The 22,720-nt window shown below is 37.4% G+C and overlaps 1 long non-coding RNA gene across 1 annotated transcript in view; it reads right to left on the minus strand.

Annotated features, from left to right (window-relative positions):
* Nucleotides 1-22,720, minus strand: part of LOC113617589 (uncharacterized) — a 102,787-nt gene that overhangs the window by 37,810 nt on the left and 42,257 nt on the right. The window contains exons 5-6 of the long non-coding RNA XR_003431710.1: nt 18,349-18,417; nt 12,208-12,395 (exon numbers count right to left, since the gene is read on the minus strand). This is a non-coding gene — a long non-coding RNA (uncharacterized LOC113617589). The remainder of the gene's footprint in view (nt 1-12,207; nt 12,396-18,348; nt 18,418-22,720) is intronic.

Consider the following 22,720-nt stretch of genomic DNA (forward strand, 5'->3'; position numbering starts at 1 on the left):
TTAATAGTCCCTGGGGTCTGAGGTTCTCTGTTAGTCCAGTGGTTTTGATTTGGAGCTCACACCACAGGAGCTTGGGCCCAACCTCTGGCCTGGGAACCAAGATCCCACAAGCTGGTTACTGGGGGTTCCTCCCATCCCGTTTGGTGTCCATGGTCCCCCACTGATGCCTGGTAGGTGCCCTAGTTGAGCGGAGACATGAATTCTGTGTCCTCCTAGTCCATCATCTTGACTCCACCCTAGGTGGTTTTATTTTAAACTCACATTTTAAATATTAACATTTTAAATGAAACACAATACAAATAAATGTATAAAACATATATGGACTACCTTATAAATGTTTCTAAAGTGAACAGACACTTCCAGAAATAGATCACTAATGGTTTTCCATAAACCCTTAGTGCATCCTTTCCTAGTGACAATCTACTCCCCTCTTAGAGATAACTGCTGCCATGACTTTTAGGTTTTTGTTTTCTTTTGCGGCATGTGGGCCTCTCACTGTTGTGGCCTCTCCTGTTGCAGAGCACAGGCTCTGGACGCGCAGGCTCAGCGGCCATGGCTCACAGGCCCAGCCGCTCCGCGGCATGTGGGATCTTCCCGGACCGGGGCATGAACCCATGTCCCCCACATCGGCAGGCGGACTCTCAACCACTGCGCCACCAGGGAAGCCCCTGCCATGCCTCTTATAGTAAACTTTTCTTTCCATTTCTTTATGTATTCCTAAACTTTAGAGTTCACTTTTGCCCGTTTCTGGATTTTATATAAACAGAATTATGCTATATGTATTTTTATGATTTTCTCCAACATATTTTGAGACATCCGTATTTCTGTGGATCTCTGTACCTCATTTATTTTTAGTGTTGTAGTACTCTGTTGTATGAGTTTAGCATAATTTATTCATTCTGTTAATGGGTTTATAATTGTTTTTAGATTTTTGCCATTATGAAAAATGTTACTATGAACATTTTTGTGTATGGTTTTTTGTCTTTTGGGAGATTGATTTATAGCTCTCTGTATTTTCTATATATATGTTAGTAGTTCTTTTTTGGTTATATTGCTGTAAACATCTTTCTTTCCCCACTTTATGACTTATCTTTTCACTCCTTTTATGTCATTTGATGAACAGATGTCTTAATTTTAATGTCAAATTTATCATGTTTTCCTTTACAGTTGGTGCTTTTGTATCTTGTTTATGAAATCTGTCTACACCACAAGGTTATAAAGATATCCTCTTATATTCTTCTCTAAAACTTTATAGTTTTGGCTTATACATTTAGATTTTTAATCTATCTGTGATTGAATTTGTATTTGGGGTGAGGTAAAGATTGAATTAAAAAAATTTTTACCTATGTATAGTTAATTGTCCTGAAGCCATTTATTTGAAAGTATGTTTTTCATTAAAAAGACCTGTGGTTAAAATTACACAGTCATAAAAAAGGAAATAATGCCATTTGCAGCAACATGGATAGACCTAGAGATTATCATATGAAGTGCAGTAAGTCAGACTGAGAAAGGCAAATATCATATGATATTACTTATATATGGAATCTGAAAAAAATGATACAAATGAACTTATTTACAAAACAGAAATGGACTCACAGACATAGAGAACAAACTTACAGTTACTAAAGCAGATAGGGGGGAGAAAAATTCAGAGTTTGGGATTAACATATATACACTACTGTATTTAAAATAGATAAGCAACAAGGATCTACTGTATAGCACAGGAAACTATACTCAGTATCTTGTAATAACCTATAATGGAAAAGAATCTGAAAAAGAAAAGGATGTATATATATGTTTATATATATAACTGAGTGACTTTGCCATGCATTTGAAACTAACACAAAATTGTAAATTAACTACACTTCAATTAAGAAAAAAGACAAGTGGTTGCCAGGAGTTGGGGTTAGGAGAGAGGGAAGGATGAATAGGCAGAGCACAGGGGATTTTTAAGACAGTGAAACTATTCTGTATGATACAGAATTGATGGACACATGTCATTATACATTTGTCAAAACACATAAAAAATGTGCAACACAAAGTGTGAGCCCTCGTGTAAAGTATGAAATTTAGTTAATAATATATTAGTATTGTCACATTAATTGCAATAAATGTTACAATTACAAGATGTAAATAACAGGGGAAATTGGAGGGTGAGGTGAGGATATTTGGGAACTCTGTTCTGTACACTCTGCTCAATTTTCTATAAACCTAAAACTGCTAAAAAAAAAAGTCTATTAATTTTCTTAAAAAATTCTTTTTCTCAGTGCTCTGAGTGTCACATCTATTATAAATTACATTCACATGGGACTGTTTCCAGTTATCTATTCTGTTCCATTAATCTTTTTATTTATATCTTATCAATAAACACTGTCTTGATTATCAGAGATTTATAAGGAAGCTTCCTGTCAAATTCTCCCACTTTTTAATTTATTTTGAAGAGTGTTTTGGTTAGTTTTGGTCTTTTGCATTTTTGTAAAATTTTGGAAACAACTTGTGAAATCACATACATACACACATGCATGCATGCACACAAGTAGTTAGTATTTGGATTGAGATCGCATTGAATTTATAAATTAATCTGGGAAGAATTTATACTTTTGTAATATTGTCTTCCTTTCTATGAACAAAGTATTTTCTCTATTTATTTAATTCTATTTTAGTACTTTCAGTAAGGTTTTATAATTTCCCCTGTAGAAATCTTGCATATTTTTGTTAGATTTATTCTCAGTACTTTGTATTTGTTGATATGCTTATAAATGGTATCTTTTTAAAGATTTCATTTTCCGTTTGATTCTGTTGTCTGAAAATATGGTTTATTTCATATATTGACTTTTAATTCTGGGACTTTTTTCAGCCCTATTATTAACATTACTAGTTTACCTCATAATTCCTGGAATTTTTATACACATCATTGTACCATTTGTGAATAGCGGTAGTTTTGTTTCTTCCTTTCCAACCTGCATAAGTTTTAAATTTTTTTATTGCTTTGCCTTTTAGTGATCACTAGACCTTCCAGTTCAGGGTCGAACAGAAGTGGTACTCTCATGCATTCTCTTCTCATTCCTTACCCCAAAGAGAAATATTCAAAATTTTTACCTTTAAGTATAATATTTATTGTAGGAATTTTTTTTACAGATATCATCTGTTATATTAAGGAAGTTCCCTTTTATTTCTAATTTACTGAGTTCTTTATTTTCCCTCACATTACTGAATTTTATCAAAAGATTTCACTGCATTTCAACCCGTAGGTGGAAAAGAGGCTGAAAACTACAATCATTATGCAGTATAGCTATTTGTGTAACTAAAAATTGGGAATATAATACTCCAGAGCAAAGAGAGCCTGGGCTGAAGGGCCACTGACAATCTCTGCTGCAAGCTCCAATATGTGGTGGGGCCCTTTTACTGTTTAGAGGTTTCTTTATCAGTAGCCCTTGGTATAGGACTACCATACTTTCCAAGGAGGGGAACATATTTCCTGCATATTGTGGGTCCCAGGTCCTAAAATCCCAAGAACAAGGCTTCCTGAAGACTTTATCTGAGATCCAGTGCCCTATATCAGAGCAGGGACTGGCCAGAGCTGCAGAATCCCTTTAATCCTGGGTGTTGGTGTCTTGGGCACAACAGGCAGCTATTCCACTGTTGACACACCTCTTCCTCTTCTCTGATTTTCATTCATTCAGTCTTCTGTTGTATTTTAAACTAAATTTGAATTTCATTTCTGGAGCTCATTTTCACAGTTCCTGAGTTACTCAGAGAAAAGACATCATCTCAATACATGACTAACAGAACTGAATTTGAGTAAAGGTGGTTACAGTTTAATTTTTAATAAAATGACTGTATTGGCTCTCTTAAAAGTTAAGTGATCATTCTCATTTGGCCCTTTCCCCTTAAAGTTAGGGAAACAAAATCACTAGGTTTTGAAAAGAACACTGAACATGGTACCAGGTAATGGTGTTGCCTGTGGCAATGACAGAAAAGAGCTCTCTGGCCTCAAAGGGCTCAGATTCCTTACAGTGGGTGCCTTATCCACGTCTCAGATCAACTGTGTTTAAATGGGCTAACATGATGATCTATATTTGTAGGGAAAGATATTGAAACAGAAAATTTTAAGTATTTCATGGACTTAAAAATGTATGAATGCATCTAGAGTTCCAGAGCCTATGCAACCTAAATTTATTCTTGTTTTTTTCCCAGCTTTATTAAAATATAATTGACACGTAACATTGTATAAGTTTAAGCTGTACAATGTGATGATTTGATACATGTATATATTGCAAACCATCTATCTGATAAGGTGTTAATATCCAAAATATATAAGGAACTCATACAACTCAATAGCTAAAAACCAATCCGATTAAAAACATAAGCAGAGGGGGACTTTCAAGATGGTGGAGGAGTAAGACGTGGAGATGAACTTCCTCCTCACAAATACATCAAAAATACATGTACATGTGGAAAAACTCCTACAGAACACCTATTGAATGCTGGCAGAAGACCTCAGACTTCCCAAAAGGCAAGAAACTCCCCACGTACCTGGGTAGGGCAAAAGAAAAAAGGAAAAATCGAGGTAAAAGAATAAGGATGGGACCTGCACCAGTGGGAGGAAGCTGTGAAGGAAGAAAAGTTTCCACACACTAGGAAGACTCTTCACTGGTGGAAACGGGGTGTGCGTGTGTGTGGGAAGCTTCAGAACCATGGAGGAGAGTGCAGCAACAGGGGTGCAGAGGACAAAGCGGAGAGATTCCTGCCCAGAGGATCACTGCCAACTAGCACTCACCAGCCTGAGAAGCTTGTCTGACTGGGGGTTGGGAGCTGAGGCTCAGGCTTCGCAGTTCAGATTCCAGGGAGAGGACTGCGGTTGGCTGTGTGGACACAGCCTGAAGGGGGCTAATGTACCACAGTTAGCCGGGAGGGAGTCTGAAAATAAGTCTGGAACTGCATAAGAGGCAAGAGACCATTGTTTCAGGGTGCGTGAGGACAGGGGATTCAGAGCACCGCCTAAATGAACTCCAGAGATGGGCACGACCCACGGCTATCAGTGTGGACCCAAGAGGCATGAAACGCTATGGCTGCTGCTGCAGTCACCAAGAAGCCTGTGTGCAAGCACAGGTCACCATCCACACCTCCCATTCTGGGAGCCTGTGCAGCCCGCCACTCCCAGGGTTCTGTGATCCAGGGACAACTTCCCCGGGAGAACACAAGGTGAGCCTCAGGTTGTTGCAATGTCATGCTGGCCTCTGTCGCCGCAGGCTTGCCCCATATTCCATACCCCTCTCCCGCGCTGCCTGAGTGACACAGAACCCCCTAATCAGCTGCTCCTTTAACCCCGTCCTGTCTGGGCGGGAACAGACACCCTCAGGCGACCTACACGCAGAGGCAGGGCCAAATCCAAAGTTGAACCCCAGAAACTGTGCGAACAAAGGAGAGAAAGGGAAATCTCTCCCAGCAGCCTCAGGAGCAGAAGATTAAATCTCCACAATCAACCTGATGTACCCTGCATCTCTGGAATACCGGAATAGACAATGAATCATCTCAAAATTGAGGCAGTGGACTTTGGGAGCAACTGTAGACTTGGGGTTTACTTCCTGCATCTAATTTGTTCTGGTTTTATGTTTATCTTAGTTCAGTATTTAGAGCTTATTATCATTGGTAGATTTGTTTATTGATTTGGTTGCTCTCTTCCTTTTTATATATATTTTTTATTTTTCTTTTTTTCTTTTTGTGAGTGTGTATGTGTATGCTTCTTTGTGTGATTTTGTCTGTATAGCTGTGCTTCTACAATTTGCCCTAGAGTTCTGTCTGTCCTTTATTTTTTTCCTTCCTTTTTTTTAGTATACTTTTTAGTGCTACTTATCATTGGTGAATTTGATTTTTGGTTTGGTTGCTCTCTACTTTCCTTCTTTCTTTTATTTATTACTTTTAAAATTTTTAATAATTTTTTTATTTTAATAACTTATTTTCTTTTATTATTTTTCTTTCTTTATTTCATTTTTTTAATCTCCCTTTTCTTCTGAGCCTTGTGGCTGACAGGGTCTTGGTGCACAGCTGCGTGTCAGGCCAGAGACCCTGAGGTGAGAGAGCCAAATTCAGGACATAGGTCCACCAGAGACCCCCTGGCCCCATGTAATATCAAACAGCGAAAGCACTCCCTGAGATCTGCATCCCAATGCTAAGACCCAGCTCCACTCAATGACCAGCAAGCTACAGTGCTGGACACCCTATGCCAAACAATGAGCAAGACAGGAACACAACATCACCAATTAGCAGAGAGGCTGTGTAAAATCATAATAAGTCCACAGACACCCCAAAACACACCACCAGATGCAGTCCTGCTCACCAGAAAGACAAGATCCAGCCTCATCCACCAGAACACAGGCACCAGCCCCCTCACCAGGAAGCCTACACTACACACCGAAACAACCTTACCAACTGAGGGCAGACGCCAAAAACAATGGGAACTATGAACCTGTAGCCTGCAAAAAGAGGACCCCAAACACAATAGGTAAAACAAAATGAGAAGACAGAGAAATATGCAGCAGATGAAGGAGCAACGTAAAGCCACCAGACCAAACAAATGAAGAAGAAATAGGCACTCAACCTGAAAAATAATTCAGGGTAATGATAGCAAAGATGATCTAAAATTTTGGAAATAGGAAAGAGAAAATACAAGAAACGTTTAACAAGGACCTAGAAGAACTAAAGAGCAAACAAACAATGATGAACAACACAATAAATGAAATCAAAAATTCTCTAGAAAGCATCAATAGCAGAATAACTGAGGCAGAAGAATGGATAAGTCGCCTGGAAGATAAAAGAGTGTAAATAACTACCACAGATCAGAATAAAGAAAAAAGAATAAAAAGAACTGAGGAAAGTCTCTGAGACTTCTGAGACAACATTAAATGCACCAATATTTGAATTATAGGGGTCCCAGAAGAACAAGAGAAAAAGAAAGGGTCTGAAAACATATTTGAAGAGATTGTAGTTAAAAACTTCCCTAATATGGGAAAGGAAATAGTCAATCAAGTCCAGGAAGTGCAGAGAGTCCCATACAGGATAAATCGAAAGAAAAACATGCCAAAACACATATTAAGCACACTATCAAAAATTAAATACAAAGAAAAAATATTAAAAGCAGCAAGGGAAAAACAACAAATAACATAAAAGGGAATCCCCATAAGGCTAACAGCTGATATTTCAGCAGAAACTCTGCAAGACAGAAGGGAGTGGAAGGACATATTTAAAGTGATGAAAGGGAAAACCTGCAACCAAGATTACTCTACCGAGCAAGGATCTCATTCAGATTCAACAGAGAAATTAAAACCTTTACAGACAAGAAAAAGGTAAGAGAATTCAGCACCAACAAGCCAGCTTTACAACAAATGCTAAAGGAATTTCTCTAGGCATGAAACACAAGAGAAGGAAAAGACCTACAATAACAAACCCAAAAGAATTAAGAAAATGGTAATAAGAACATACATGTTGATAATTACCATAAATGTAAATGGATTAAATGCTCCAACCAAAAGACATAGACTGCCTGAATGGATACAAAAAAAAGGCCCATATACCTGCTGTCTACAAGAGACCCACTTCAGACCTAGAGACACATACAGACTGAAAGTGAGAGGATGGAAAAAGATATTCCATGAAATGGAAATCAAAAGAAAGCTGGAGTAGCAATTCTCATATCAGACAAGATAGACTTTAAAATAAAGACTATTACAAGAGACAAGGAAAGACACTCCATAATGATCAAGGGATCAATCCAAGAAGAGATTTAAAATTGTAAATATTTATGCACCCAACACAGGAGCACCTCAATACATAAGGCAAATGCTAACAGCCATAAAAGTGGATATTCACAGTAACAAAATCATGGTAGTGGAGTTTAACACCCCACTTTCACCAATGGACAGATCATCCAAAATGAAAATAAATAAGGAAACACAAGCTATAAATGATACATTAAACAAGATGGACTTAATTGATATTTATAGGACATTCCATCCAAAAACAACAGAATACACTTTCTTCTCAAGTGCTCATGGAACATTATACAGGATAGATCATATCTTAGGTCACAAATCAAGCTTTGGTAAATTTAAGAAAATTAAAATCGTATCAAGTATCTTTTCTGACCACAATGATATGAGACTAGATATCAATTACAGGAAAAAAACTGTAAAAAGTACAAACACATGTAGGCTAAAGAATACACTACTAAATAACCAAGAGATCACTGAAGAAATCAAAGAGGAAATAAAAAAATACCTAGAAACAAATAGCAATGAAAACACAATGACCCAAAACCTATGGAATGCAGCAAAAGCAGTTCTAAGAGGGAAGTTTATAGCAATACAATCCTACTTCAAGAAACAAGAAACATCTCAAATAAACAACCTAACCTTACACCTAAAGAAATCAGAGAAAGAAGAAGAAAAAAACCCCAGAGTTAGCAGAAGGTAAGAAATCATAAAAATCAGATCAGAAAGAAATGAAAAAGAAATGAAGGAAATGATTGCAAAGATCAAAAAAATTAAAAGCTAGTTCTTTGAGAAGATAAAAAACGGATAAACCATTAGCCAGATGCATCAAGAAAAAAAGGGAAAAGACTCCAATCAATAGAATCAGAAATGAAAAAGGAGAAGTAACAACTGACACTGCAGAAATACAAAGGATCATGACAGATTACTACAAGCAACTCTATGCCAATAAAATGGACAACCTGGAAGAAATGGCCAAATTCTTAGAAAAGTACAACCTTTCAAGACTGAACCAGGAAGAAATAGAAAACATAAACAGACCTATCACAATCACTGAAATTCAAACTGTGATTAAAAATATTCCAACAAAGAAAAGTCCAGGACCAGATGGCTTCACAGGCTAATTCTATCAAACATTTAGAGAACAGAAAACACCTATCCTCCTCAAACTCTTCCAAAATATAGCAGAGGGAGGAACACTCCCAAATTCATTCTACAAGGCCACCATCATCCTGATACCAAAACCAGACAAAGATGTCACAAAAAAAGAAAACTACAGGCCAATATCACTGATGAACATACATGCAAAATTCCACAACATAATACTAGGAAACAGAATCCAACAGCACATTGAAAGGATCATACATCAAGATCAAGTGGGGTTTATTCCAGGAATGCAAGGATTTTTCAATATATGCAAATCAATCAGTGTGATAAACCACATTAACAAATTGAAGGAGAAAACCATATGATCATCTCAATACATGCTTAAAAAGCTTTCAACAAAATTCAACACACATTTATGATAAAAACCCTCCAGAAGGTAGGCATAGAGGAAACTTACCTCAGCATAATAAAGGCCATATAGGACAAACCGACAGCTAACATCGTTCTCAATGGTGAAAAACTGAAAGCATTTCCTCTAAGATCAGGAACAAGACAAGGCTGTGCACTCTCACCACTATTATTCAACATAGTTTTGGAAGTTTTAGCCACAACAAGCAGAGAAGAAAAAGAAATAAAAGGAATCCAACTCAGAAAAGAAGACATAAACCTGTCACTGTTAGCAGATGACATGATTCTATACATAGAGAATTCTAAAGATGCCAGCAGAAAACTACAAGAGCTAATCAATGAATTTGGTAAAGTAGCAGGATACAAAATTAATGCACAGAAATCTCTTGCATTCCTATACACTAATGATGAAAAACTGAAAGAGAAATTAATGAAACACTCCCATTTACCATTTCAACAAAAAGAATAAAATACTTACGAACAAACCTACCAAAGGAGATGAAAGACTTGTATGCAGAAAACTATAAGACACTGATGAAAGAAATTAAAGATGATACAAACAGATGGAGAGACATACCATGTTCTTGGATTGGAAGAATCAACATTGTGAAAATGACTATACTACCCAAAGCAATCTACAGATTCAATGCAATCCCTATGAAACTACCACTGGTATTTTTCACAGAACTAGAACAATAAAATCCACAATTTGTATGGAAACACAAAAGATCCCGAATAGCCAAAGCAATCTTGAGAAAGAAAAACAGAGTTGGAGGAATCAGGCTCCCTGACTGCAGACTATACTACAAAGCTACAGTAATCAAGACAGTATGGTACTGGCACAAAAACAGAAATATAGATCAATGCAACAGGAGAGAAAGCACAGAGATAAACCTATGCACATATGGTCAACTTATCTTTGATAAGAGGCAAGAATATACAATGGAGAAAAGACAGCCTCTTCAATAAGTGGTGCTGGGAAAACTGGACAGCAACATGTAAAAGAATGAAATTAGAACACTTCCTAACACCATACACAAAAATAAACTCAAAATGAATTAAAGACCTAAATATAAGGCCAGACACTATAAAACTCCTAGAGGAAAACATAGGCAGAACACTCTATGACATAAATCACAGCAAGATTCTTTTTGATCCACCTCCTAAAGAAATGGAAATAAAAAGAAAAATAAACAAATGGGACCTAATGAAACTTAAAAGCTTTTGCACAGAAAAGGAAACCATAAACAAGATGAAAAGACAACCCTCAGAATGGCCGAAAATATTTGCAAATGAAGTAACTGACAAAGGATTAATCTCCCAAATACACAAGAAGCTCATGCAGCTCAATATTGAATAAACAAACAACCCAATCCAAAAATGGGCAGAAGACCTAAATAGACATTTCTCCAAAGAAGACATACAGATTGCCAACAAACACATGAAAGGATGCTCAACATCACTAATCATTAGAGAAATGTAAATCAAAATTACAATGAGTATCACCTCACATCAGTCAGAATGGCCATCATCATAAAACCTATAAACAGTAAATGCTGGAGTGGGTGTGGAGAACAGGGAACCCTCTTTCACTGTTGGTCAGAATGTAAATTTATAGAGCCACTATGGAGAACAGTATGGAGGTTCCTTAAAAAACAAATAATAGCACTACCATACGAACCAGCAACCCCACTACTGGGCATATACCTGGAGAAAACCATAATTCAAAAATAGTCATGTACCACAATGTGCATTACAGCACTATTTCGAACAGCCAGGCCATGGAGGCAACCTAAGCATCCACCAACAAATGAACGGATAAAGAAGATGTGGTACATATATACAGTGGACTATTACTCAACCATAAAAAGTAAAGAAACAAAATTGAGTTATCTGTACTCAGATAGATGGACCTAGAGTCTGTCATACAGAGTGAAGTAAGTCAGAAAGAGAAAAACAAGTACCGTATGCTAACATATGGAATCTAAAAAAAATCCAAAAAACAAAAAACGGTTCTGAAGAACCTAAGGGCAGAATTGGAATCAAGACACAGACGTAATGAATGGATTTGAGGACACGGGGAGGGGGAAGGTTAAGATGGGCCAAAGTGAGAGAGTGGCAGTTGCATGGATATATATACACTACCAAATGTAAAATAGATAGCTAGTAGGAAGCAGCTACATAGCACAGGGAGATCAACTCGGTGCTTAATGTCCACCTAGACTGGTGGATAGGGAGGGCTGGAGGGAGATGCAAGAGGCAGATAATGGGATATATTTATATGTATAGCTGATTCACTTTGTTATACAGCAGAAACTAACACACCATTGTAAGGCAATTATACTCCAATAAAGATGTTAAAAAAACAAACAAAAAAACAACATGAGCAGAGGACCTGAAGAGATATTTTTCCAAAGAAGAAAGACATACAGATGGCCAACAGACACATGAAAAGATGCTCAACATCACTAATAGGGAAATGCAAATCAAAATTCCAATGGAAAAAAAAAAGAAAAAACCCACAATGATATATCACCTCACCTCGTTAGAATAGCTAGTATCAAAAAGACAAGAAATAACAAGTGTTGGCAAGGATATGGAGAAAAGGGAACCCTTGTGCACTGTTGGTGGGAATGTAAATTGGTGCCGCCACTATGGAAAAGAGTATGGAGGTTCCTCAAAAAAGTTAAGAATAGAACTACCGTATGATCCAGCAATTCCAATCATGGGTATTTATTGGAAAAAAATGAAATCACTATCTGAAGGAGATATCTGCTCCATGTTCATTGCAGTGTTATTCAAAGCAAATTTTAATAAAACTTTGTTCTCTTTTCTGTTTACAGTACTAGCTTTAATGATTTAAGAAGAAAAAATAGAATATATATTTATGTATTTATGAATTCAAGAGGTCTTTATATTTTACCTTTAAACCAATTGCTTCACTAGTCAAATTATCTTCTTTCTTCATGTTGACACTTGTAGTAACTTTTTTCTGTAGCTGTTTGTGAACGTATTGGCAGATATATTCAAGTGTTTTTTCCCTCTATGATTTTATTTTTATGAAAACTAGCAGGCAGGTACTACACCACTGTGCTGGTTTTCTGTTCATTCCTGAGGACAAGAAAAGAAATATTAATCATTATTTTCTTTGACGTGGAGATTTCACAGCCAGCAAGAACCTTCTTCTTTTAGATTTGTGTACTTTTCTGGGTGGATTCAGAGAGATCGCGCTGGGGAAAAACCCTCTTAAAATAGAGATAGGTAATGTAAGGTGAAGATTTTGATATTCGTTTGACAAAGAGACACGCTCATATTCATGTAGTCAGTCAGCAAGGCAGTGCATGTACATACATGCACACAGCAGAGAAGGAGAAATTCTTTAGAGCAGGCAACTTAGCTATGGAGCTATGGAGATTTTACCTCCCTGTGCGTTAGCCAGTGATCTCTGGATATAGATGCATATTGGAGTAGGAGTTGGTTTGCATATTGACTTCAAAACATCCTCAGAGTTCAGATTTTTTTTTTCAATATCCCCCTATTCACTTTTTGTCTTTTACATTCCTCTTTTCCCCCAAAAGTACAATTAAGTATATATTCCCATTCTCTGGTTAAGCAAAATTTTATTATATATAATTTTTACCCTTTAGATTCTTCCATTAAAATAAAGAGCAAAAAACAATAAATAAAACAAAAGATCAAATCAATTCCTTTTCAGAACTATTATCCAAGTTCTTCTGGTTTAACATTTCTTTAGTGTTTTGGTCTGAATTAAGAATTATAGATGGTCAAATTATAGAATTTTGCACTCATTCATTCTTTTAGCCTAAATATGGATGGTCTTCTATGTGCCTGATATGGTGTAGACTCTGCATATATAATGGCCAGAGAAATAAATACATAAAAGGAACAACATGGTCCCTGCCCTCATTGAGCTTACAGAAATTTAGCTACATACATTAGTTATTTGTGCTTTTGAGATTCTTTGCAAAAACAAGAGTTGAATTTGCTACATTTATAGAGGAGGTCATTATATTTGAAATGTACAGTCTGTAGTTTTGGAGGATAAAGATGAATTTTATGCTAGAGTGTTATAAGATGAAAGCAGGTAACCTGTGGTTCCATGATGAAATTCTTATTTCTTTGAGGAGAGGAGAAGGCAGCTCAGGGCCCCTTCTTTAAGGTCTGGCCAAACTCTAGGATGATGTGATATTTGGGAGGAAAGCATTGTTCTTTGGAGTATTTCCTTAAATAATAAAGATGTCAAGAAAACAGTGGAACAGAAAGAAGAAATAGAAACGAAGAGAAAAGTGTACAAAGAATAAAAGAATGGAGGAAAGGAATGTAAAGAACAAGTTAGAAGAGGTAGGAGGGGAGGAGAAAGAGAAGGAAAGGGGAGGGGAGGTGGGGGAGAGGAAGAGGATGGGGAGAAGGGAAGGGGTTTGGGAAGTAGAGAACTTAGAAATGACTAGTGGTTTCCTGAGACACAAGGAAGGAAAATAACCACTAAAAGAGAATTTTTTCCTTAAAAAAAGAAATAAGTCCACAGAGCCATCCCCTCCTCCATGTTGCCCCCTCCCCTGTGCCCCACTCCTGCCTGCTCTTGTTTGAGGGATTTTCAAAGGAAGCTTAGATCCCCTTGGGCCACTCACCTATCTTTTCTCCAAAGCATCTTACTGGAGGCTGTTGCCCTCTCCTTAATGAACTCTAGAAATTCTGGTTTTGTTAAGTCTTTAGAGAGGAATTATTTCTGACCTAATTCTGAAATACATCTAATTAGTTAAAATAAAAGCAACCTTTTAAAAACATGGCTTCATTAAAATCATCTGATTCTTTATTTAAATAGATTTTCTCTGAATTCCTTCTATGAGGGGAGATGCAACAGAAAAAGATCGGATAGAAAGAATGAACACATTTTAATGAATATCTTTTATTTTGGTAATTAGAATTTATGGAATCACAACATTTAAGTATTGAACGCATGATATTTTTATCTCAAAACCCTGTCTATATATTTTGTTTCTAAATAATTTTTGATGAGAAGCCCATTTGGGAGAAAGAAAAATGCTGTAATGTATGGATGTAAACATTGACCTCTGTGATTTGTACTCAGCGAGGATCCCTACCCAGGTCTGGGTGTGTTGTAGAGTGTCAGGCATGTTACTCAAACTCTAAGGCCAGATGTCTTTCACATGTAAAATGGAAGAATAGCATTTACCTTTTAGGATTATCAGGATTACAGAAAAAATATATGAAGGCATATGGAATGCAAGAAATAAATGGCACCTCTTATTAGGGTGCCTGCCCTGGGTTCTTCCTTTTCTTGACCTTCTAATTCTAACTTTTCTGCTTCTGTTGTCAGTTCTGTGACCTAAGCATTATATCAGCAAGTGTGTTAGACGCATGTAGAATTAGAGTTAACAGCAGTTGAGAGGCTGTTCTAATGGCAAATTTCATAAGTTTTACTCCTTAGAATCCTTGACCTCTATCTATGCAGCTCAAAACTTCTTTTGCCTTTTTCCTGGTACTCAGAGTACAGCAGTCTGTAAGTGGTCTATGCCTCAGTAAAGTATTGCTATAGTTCCAGTGATCCACTGGGAGGTTCTCAGGCTCAAGTGCAAATAGTTTTGCCTTAGAAACTTGGAATCACCCACATTGGGAAATCACCTATTTTTCCATCTGATTAAAGTAGTATTGCAGAGAGATAATGCAGCTCTCAAGAGTAAGTTATGGTTTTTGAATAAAAGTTTTAGCCTGAATAAAAATTTTAGACCCTCCTATGTCTTCCAAGAGGACATTGCCTCAAGATGTCGATTTTATTTTGTAGGGAGACAGGTGACTTTTAATTTGTGTTCCACCTACCTCTACCCTATTTATTTCAAGCAATGTGGGTAAAGGCAGACAGATATTATATACTCCAAACACTATTATATGTATATTATTTTATTTAGAGTTTCTTTTTCATATTCTAGCAGAGAAGGTAGTGCAGGATACCAAACATATATAAAACATGTAAAAGTGTATTTTCTGCTTCTTCCATCTTACTGCGGCTCCCACGAAGCCTCAACATCTTTTAACACCAATGTCCTTCCAGAATTAACCATGTGGTGCATCTCCCTGGCCTGCTCTTCACAACATGACTCTCATTCACTAATTCACAATTTTCCCTGCTCGTCTCTCACATCAAAATTCATTTGTGCTGGGTCCCTTTTATATATTCATATAGTCTTAGCAATGGAAAGACACAACTATCCACCAAAATTAGGAGTTCCTATTATAACAGGGGTGGTCCCTTTTTTTGGTTTCAGTATCCCTTTTATACTCTTAAAAATTATTGAGAACTCCAAAGAGCTTTGGTTTAAGTGGGTTATAGTTATGAAGATTTAACATATTAGAAATTTAAATCTAGACCTATTACATGTTAAGATAAATAACATTTTTATGAGGAATAACTGTGTTTTCTAGAAATTTACAAGAGTGGCACTGTTTAACATATGGATACTCATATCTGCTTCTGTATTCAATCTGTTGTATTATTTCATTCAAATAGCCCCTGGAGAACCCCAGTGTACATGCATGACAGAATGAGAGTGAAAAAGCCATATGACATCTTATATTTGTATTAGTTTTCTACTACTGCTGTAACAAACTACTACAGAGTTAGTGGCTTAGAAAAATTAAAATGTATTATCTTATAGTTCTGGGGATCAGAAATACAAAATGGGTGTCACTGAGCTAAAATCAAGGTGTTGGCAGGGTTGTGTTGCTTCTGAAGGTTCTCGGGGAGAATCTGGATTCTTTGTCTTTTCCAGCTTTGAGAGGCCACCAACATTCCTTGGCTATGTCCTCTTTCCATCTTCAAGGTCAGCAATGTTGGGCTCAGTCCTTCTCATACTGTCATCTCTCTGGGCCCCTCTTCAGATTCCCTCTTCCACTTTTATGGACACTTGTGATTACATTGGACCCACCCAGATAATCCAGCATAATCTCTTTATTTTGAGGTCCCATGATTAACACCTTTAACTCGTTACAGTCTTAATTCCTTTTGCCATTAACGTAACATATTCTCAGGTTCCTGAAATTAGAACATGGACTATTATCCAAGTTCTTCTGGTTTAAAATTTCTTTAATTTTAAAGAAATTGGTTTATTGGTGTATTGGTTTCCCAATGGACATCATTGGGAAAGCATTATTCTGCCTACCACAGTATTATTATTAAATTCATTTTGACCTCATAGATCCCCTGAAAATGTCTCAGGGAACTTCAGGGATTCCCAGATCCTTCTTTGAGAACAATTATTCTGTGATATCCCTAATAGGTAGCATGTGCTTGATAAGGTACTTCATAAGGCAGCCTTTTTTTAAAGAAGTAGGTAAAATTTAAAACTTCTTAAAAATTTGTCTTCTGTAACTCCCACCCAGTAATGCTCTTCTATTCCTTGGAGCTACAAAGAGTAAATCTACTCCTTCTACAATGTTAACAGACTTTCAAATATTTAAAAAGTATTATTGATTTGTCATTGAGTCATATGATTTTTCTCTTCATGTTAAACATGGACAGATCCTTCTTAGAAAAGTTGTGAAAACATCAACAATGATAATATTTGTCCAAACTCTACCTATCCTTCAAGGTTCAGTCTAGTGTCAAATTTTCCATAAACTTCCTCAGATGCCTCTGATAAATTATTTTTGGTTTCTCTGCTCTTCATTGCTCATTACAAGAAAATTTATTTATATTCGGGGCTTCTCAGTGTGCTAAGATTGTAGATTTCTTGAGGGCAAGGTCTTTCACTCATTTCTTCTTACATTACACACAGTTTAGTATCTACTGGGGAAGGAGCTCACTAAATGGTCTTGAATGAAAGGATAAAAGAATTGGAGCATGGGTCCCAGCTGGAGCTCGTGTTTACCCATGGTCTTAGGAATGCATGGCATGGTTGAGGGTTCCTTGCAGGAGGCCTGAGAGCAGAGGTTCCTGACGGTGGGGCATTCATCCCAAGGGAAAGGAACATAGGGACACACTCTGATGTGAGGAATTTGCCACAGGTCTGAGGGAGGAATGACTGAGCATAACACAGTATCTGCCACTGGGTGTATTGAGTGCTGGAGAGGAAGGACTCAGAATGAAAATGGAAGCACTGTTTCCTGAAAGTCTCTACAAGAATAGGTAATATAGTGCAGCACCATTCCAAGACCCACATTCTAGTATCACACGATCACACAGCACACAGCTTCTCTGAGGCACAGACTTGTATCATCACAGCAGGAACTGCTCAAGACTTCTGCCCAAGCTCTCTGAGCAATGGCATCTTTAGCAGAGACAGATTGTTAAAACTTTTCCTTGACCAACACTTCCCTATTTCCCTCACCACTCAGCCCCAGTGACCCCCATTCTGCTCTATGCTTCTAAGAGTTCAACATTTTTAGGTGCCACATATGAGTGAGATGATGCAGTATTTATCCTTCTCTGTTTGGCTTATTTCACTTGGCATAATGCCCTTGAAGTCCATCTCTTTTGTTGCAAATGACAGGATTTCCTTCTTTTTTAAGGCTGAATAATATTTGTATATATTTTTATATATATCACATATTCGATGTCCCTTCATCTGTTGACAGACATATCTTGGATATTGTGAAAAATGCTGCAATGAACATGAGGGTGCAGATGTCTCTTTGAGATACTGATTTTATTTCATTTGGAGTTTCAGATATATAGGATGACTAATTTCTAGAGATCTAATGTACAGTAGGGTGGCTACAGTTAACAATACTGTATCGTATACTTGAAATTTGCTAAGAGTAGAACTTGTTCTCCAAAAAAAAAAAAAAGTAACTATATGAGATGATAGATGTGTTAGCCAGCTTGATTGTGGTAAAAAAAAATTCATATTGAATACACACATATATCAAAATATCACACTGTATACCCTAAATATGTACAAATTTAACTTGTCAATTATACCTCAATAGAGCTGAGGGAAAAAGCTCTTCACGAATCAACAGAAATATTGATTTTGATAATATAAATGAGAGCAGAGGCAAAATAGAGCAGCAGTAGCTTCCTTACCTCCTGAGGGAAAGCATTTGCTCCTCTTCTGAACTCAGGCAGGGAGGCCGGTCCTGAGGTGGTCATTCACTGTTATCAGAAATAAAAAGCAACAAGACACCTTGGTGCAGGGAGGAGGGTGAAGCCACCATATGATAGCTCAGGAGCTAGTGCTTATCTTGAAAGACATAATCTCTACTGAAGGAATTGGGCTTCGAGTGGGGCATGGAGGCCCTGGAATTGTGGGTAGGGTAGAGCCAGGGGAAAAGTTTTGTTTCGCCTCGTGTTGTTTACCCCCAGAATGGCGTGGCCCACGTTTCATGAACTGCAGCACCCCATCCTGTCTTGACTTCCTCACAGTTTTACTTCTCAGAGGGAGAACCTTGGTCTCCCCATCTCCCACTCATTTCTGCTATTATAGAAGTCCCTGAAGTGTTGAAATGATTCCCCAGTTGATGAAATCTAGCACTTTGCCATAGGGCTAACACTTAGCTTCTTCTGCAAACACTTGAGTCTGCTCTTATTAGAATCTTTTTTTTCTTGAAATCATCTCTGCTTACTGTTAACAACTTACAAACAATTCAGATATATTAGCTTCAAACTTATTAGAAAGATACATAGTGTGGAAAAGCAAATAAATATTGTAATTCATTCCTTGTTTGTTCATTAAAGAAATCAGATAAACATGCTGATCTTAGTATTCTGATGGTGTAAGTATATATGTGGCACCAATTTTCCTAATGACCCCAAAATTAAGTAATCATGTTCTCATCCAACAATTGTATAACACTCATTTTGTTCCAAAGTTAGAGATATCAATAAAAGCACATGCTGCTCTGCTCCAGATGAGAACATTGGTTTCGTTTTCCTACTCTCCACTTCCAGGCATCTGTATCTGCACTCCATCCTAAATTACTGGGGTCTTTACCACTCACTGAGTGCCTCCCATGGCAAGTACTAAGGTGTTCCCGTCCACACTGGCCTTTGCTGTGGTGTAGGTTGTCTTCCAGACTGAACATTGGGTGATGTGCTCTGATATCAGCTGACATGTGATTAGTCATACCTGGTTTTCAAACACTGTGACTGAAATGCCACTGTTACTGGCATTGGTGAATAATATCCATGGTCACTGCCGTTGTCTTGGGTCACAAAGTCATTTAGTGTCTTACTGACACCAGAATCCTGTGGGTTCCCTAACTCATTTCCAACCAGCTTTTTGGTTTCTCTACCTTACTACACTGAGTCAATCTGCCAAGATTTTTTTTTCTGTTATTGGTATTTGACCACCTGTATTGGACTTGAAGCTTGACTCCTAGGCTTGCCCTCTCTCAGGATAGAAGTGTGGGTGAAAAATGTTGCCTGCTATATCAGTAAATAAAGGATGTTTTGGCCATCAAGCTGTCATCCACTGCAGCCACCCCCCAACGGTGCACCCTGAGGGGATTCAGAATAGAAAAAAAACCCAGGATACTGGCCCTAGATAGTTAAGGAGCATATCAAAAGAATGATTTCAATGAGCCCAGACTCTTGCATCTTCCCATACACAGAAAAGTGCTAAATTCATTAACTTGAGATACCTGGTTTTTCTTTAAGAGTAATCTTCTGATGTTCTGACTACATGTTTTTTGTTGCAAAAACTCCTATTTGTCCTGGCTTCTCCCTTTTACCTCCTCAGAGTAATCCCTCAGAGCCATCTGACAGGCTGTCTCCCAGGCTTAAGTCCTCAGTTTGTCTACCAAATAAAACATAATGCTCAACTGTTAGGTTGTGCATTTATTTCAGTCAACAGAAGCTAGGCACAATTACTCTCTTCTGTAAGATTTACCCTAACACCATGAGGGTTTCTGTGGTGTTCAGGAAAATGTGCCGCTCAGATATCAGACGTTGGAGAGTATATATTCACCCACAACTCTACCTGTTATGCTCAGAAATGCATCACTGTGGTTGAGTGAGGCCACACTTCCCAGGGACTGTTCCCAGTCACTGAGGAGCATGGCCAGTATATGAAGGTCAGGAAACTACCTGGAAGGAACAGCATTCATCTGATGGGTGACTTTGGCTCAAGGACTTCCTGTAGGCTTTTCCAAAACCTTCTAAGAAATGTACTGTAGTCTGCATCCTCTCTCCTTCCCTCCTTCATAGAACTCAGACCTTTATCACAGTCTGACATCTCTCCTGGCTTCCTCCCCACTTTCTCTCACCAGTGTTTTACCCAATAAATCTCTTTCATGTCTAATCCCATCTTGACATCTGTTTCTTCAAAGTCTAGAACTACAACAATTTAGAACAACTAAAAATTTCATCCTCCTGCCTTATTTCTCAGGGGTACTATATCTAAGATTGAAATCTTAGCCATATCTCTTCTAATTCCCCTCTTCCTACTTTCTAATTGACCTTTTCTTTTAGATGGGAGAATGGCTAACATTATCATTTTGTAAACACTTCAATTTTATTGCTTATTTTTGAAACTCTAAAATCTAGCTGTTAGCTTTCTTCTTACTTAGAGAAATCAAGTATTTGGAGTTTCAGAAAACAAAATCTCTAGCCAAACATATCAAACAAAAATCTCTTTTCTTCCCACAAAACGTGGCTCTTACTTTTGCTTGCATACCATGTGTTCAACAAAAGTTCATTCAGAAATTCAGTCTGTCCTTTGGTTTTAAGATGTGTTCACTCTCCTTTCGTAACAGTGCAATGAAAAAAGCTATCATTGATAATTAAGTGGTGGGAAAAAGGAATTGTGGGAAAAGAACATAAAGGAATAGAAAATAACATATCATTTAGAATTAAAAATCACTAAAGTATGATTTAATATCATTTAGCATCAAAAGACTTTTTATTCTCAGCTAGGCTCCTCCCTTTCTCATGATTTAGGACCCATGAGGAGGGACTGAGAGTTCTGGGCTGGAAATAGTTTAGTTATAGGAAGAGATTACATCTATTTTTGCAATATCACATCTATTTATTTTGGGGCATCAGCCCAGAATTTCAAAAATTCTTGTGTACCATGAACTATTACAAACCCTACATGAGAACTGGAGCAAGTCAGCTGGAGTCAGGACTTTGACCCTGGGAGAGACGGTGAATGCTAGATGAGCCAGATTTTGACTTTATAAGAGTGGACTAAATAATATTTAGCTTGAAAATATACTGCAGAATGGTTTAAATCCCCAAGAAATAATCAACAGATATACAGAAAGTGGGGGAAGGGCTCAGTGTCGTGAAAAATTAAGGCTTCTGCCTTGGACTGTGAAGTTGGAAAAGATTTGAAGCCTTTCTTTAAAAGAAATGACTGATTCCAATGATATTAAGAAGGTTTCATTTAATGGCTTATTAGTGGGCTGCAGAAAAACAGAGTCCTAGTCCTAAAACAAAATCTGCAGCTAGACCAGCCAGCAGCTTGAGCCCTAGACATACAGAAGTGTCCCTGGCAGAAAATAATAAGTTGAAATTCATTTGGAAAAATATTAGCTAATGCAGTTGAAAAAAAAACACACCACAGATATTCTGATGGGAAAATACACCTAGTGAGTAATATTTCCAAAAAAGCCCGTGAGTGTGCACACAGGATGAATTCTGCAGTCTGATACCACAATAAGAAAGACTAAATAATTTTTAGATGTGGGAGGCCTAGAAAAAGCATTAGCTTCATATGCTCTGACCCTGAGACTCTGGGTAGTAAATACAGCCAGGTGAGGTCACTCCTCGAATTCATTTACTTTGGCTTATTCCAGGTCTGAATAGACGGAAATTAATTGGCAAGCGTTCAAGAGTGAGCCATGACAAAGGTGGGGGAGGAGGTGGATGAAGAAGATAGAATGTGGAGGAGACAGAATATTACCAGGAGCTTCTCCTAAGCACCAAGAGTGAATACTATGCTGCATAAACACTTCGTCAGAGACTGATTTATGGTGGAACCATTTAAAGTGACTCATACTCTAGAATGTGGTGGTCATTAACAATATGTAACCCGCAGTCGACACACTCAGAAAGTAGCCTTATCAAGACAGAGCTCTGTAGGAGATACACTTATCCGCTTTTATTCATTTGGGGCACCAGAATTAATCATAATAGGTAAGGTTCTAAACATCCCCAGGCACTGTCTAATTCATTACCGGGAGGAGGTTCTTTAGACTGAGACTTTAAAAACAACACAATGATACCACACTATATATATTTTACTGACCTCAACAAAACACTAAGGATCTATATATTGCACAATATCTGTACACTACATGTATCTATGTATCTATCATCTATCTATGTTTCTATTATCTATCTACCAACCATATATTTTGATATCTATTTACTAAGGAATTAGAAATAACTCATAACTAGCATGATCAAGAGAATAATTTGCATCCTTGCCTGATGTAGATCCTAGTCTCTGCGT

Source organism: Aethalodelphis obliquidens, unplaced genomic scaffold, assembly GCF_003676395.1.
Source record: "Aethalodelphis obliquidens isolate GAN/ISIS:26980383/991018 unplaced genomic scaffold, ASM367639v1 scaffold4, whole genome shotgun sequence".
NCBI classification, from domain to species: Eukaryota; Metazoa; Chordata; class Mammalia; order Artiodactyla; family Delphinidae; genus Aethalodelphis; species Aethalodelphis obliquidens.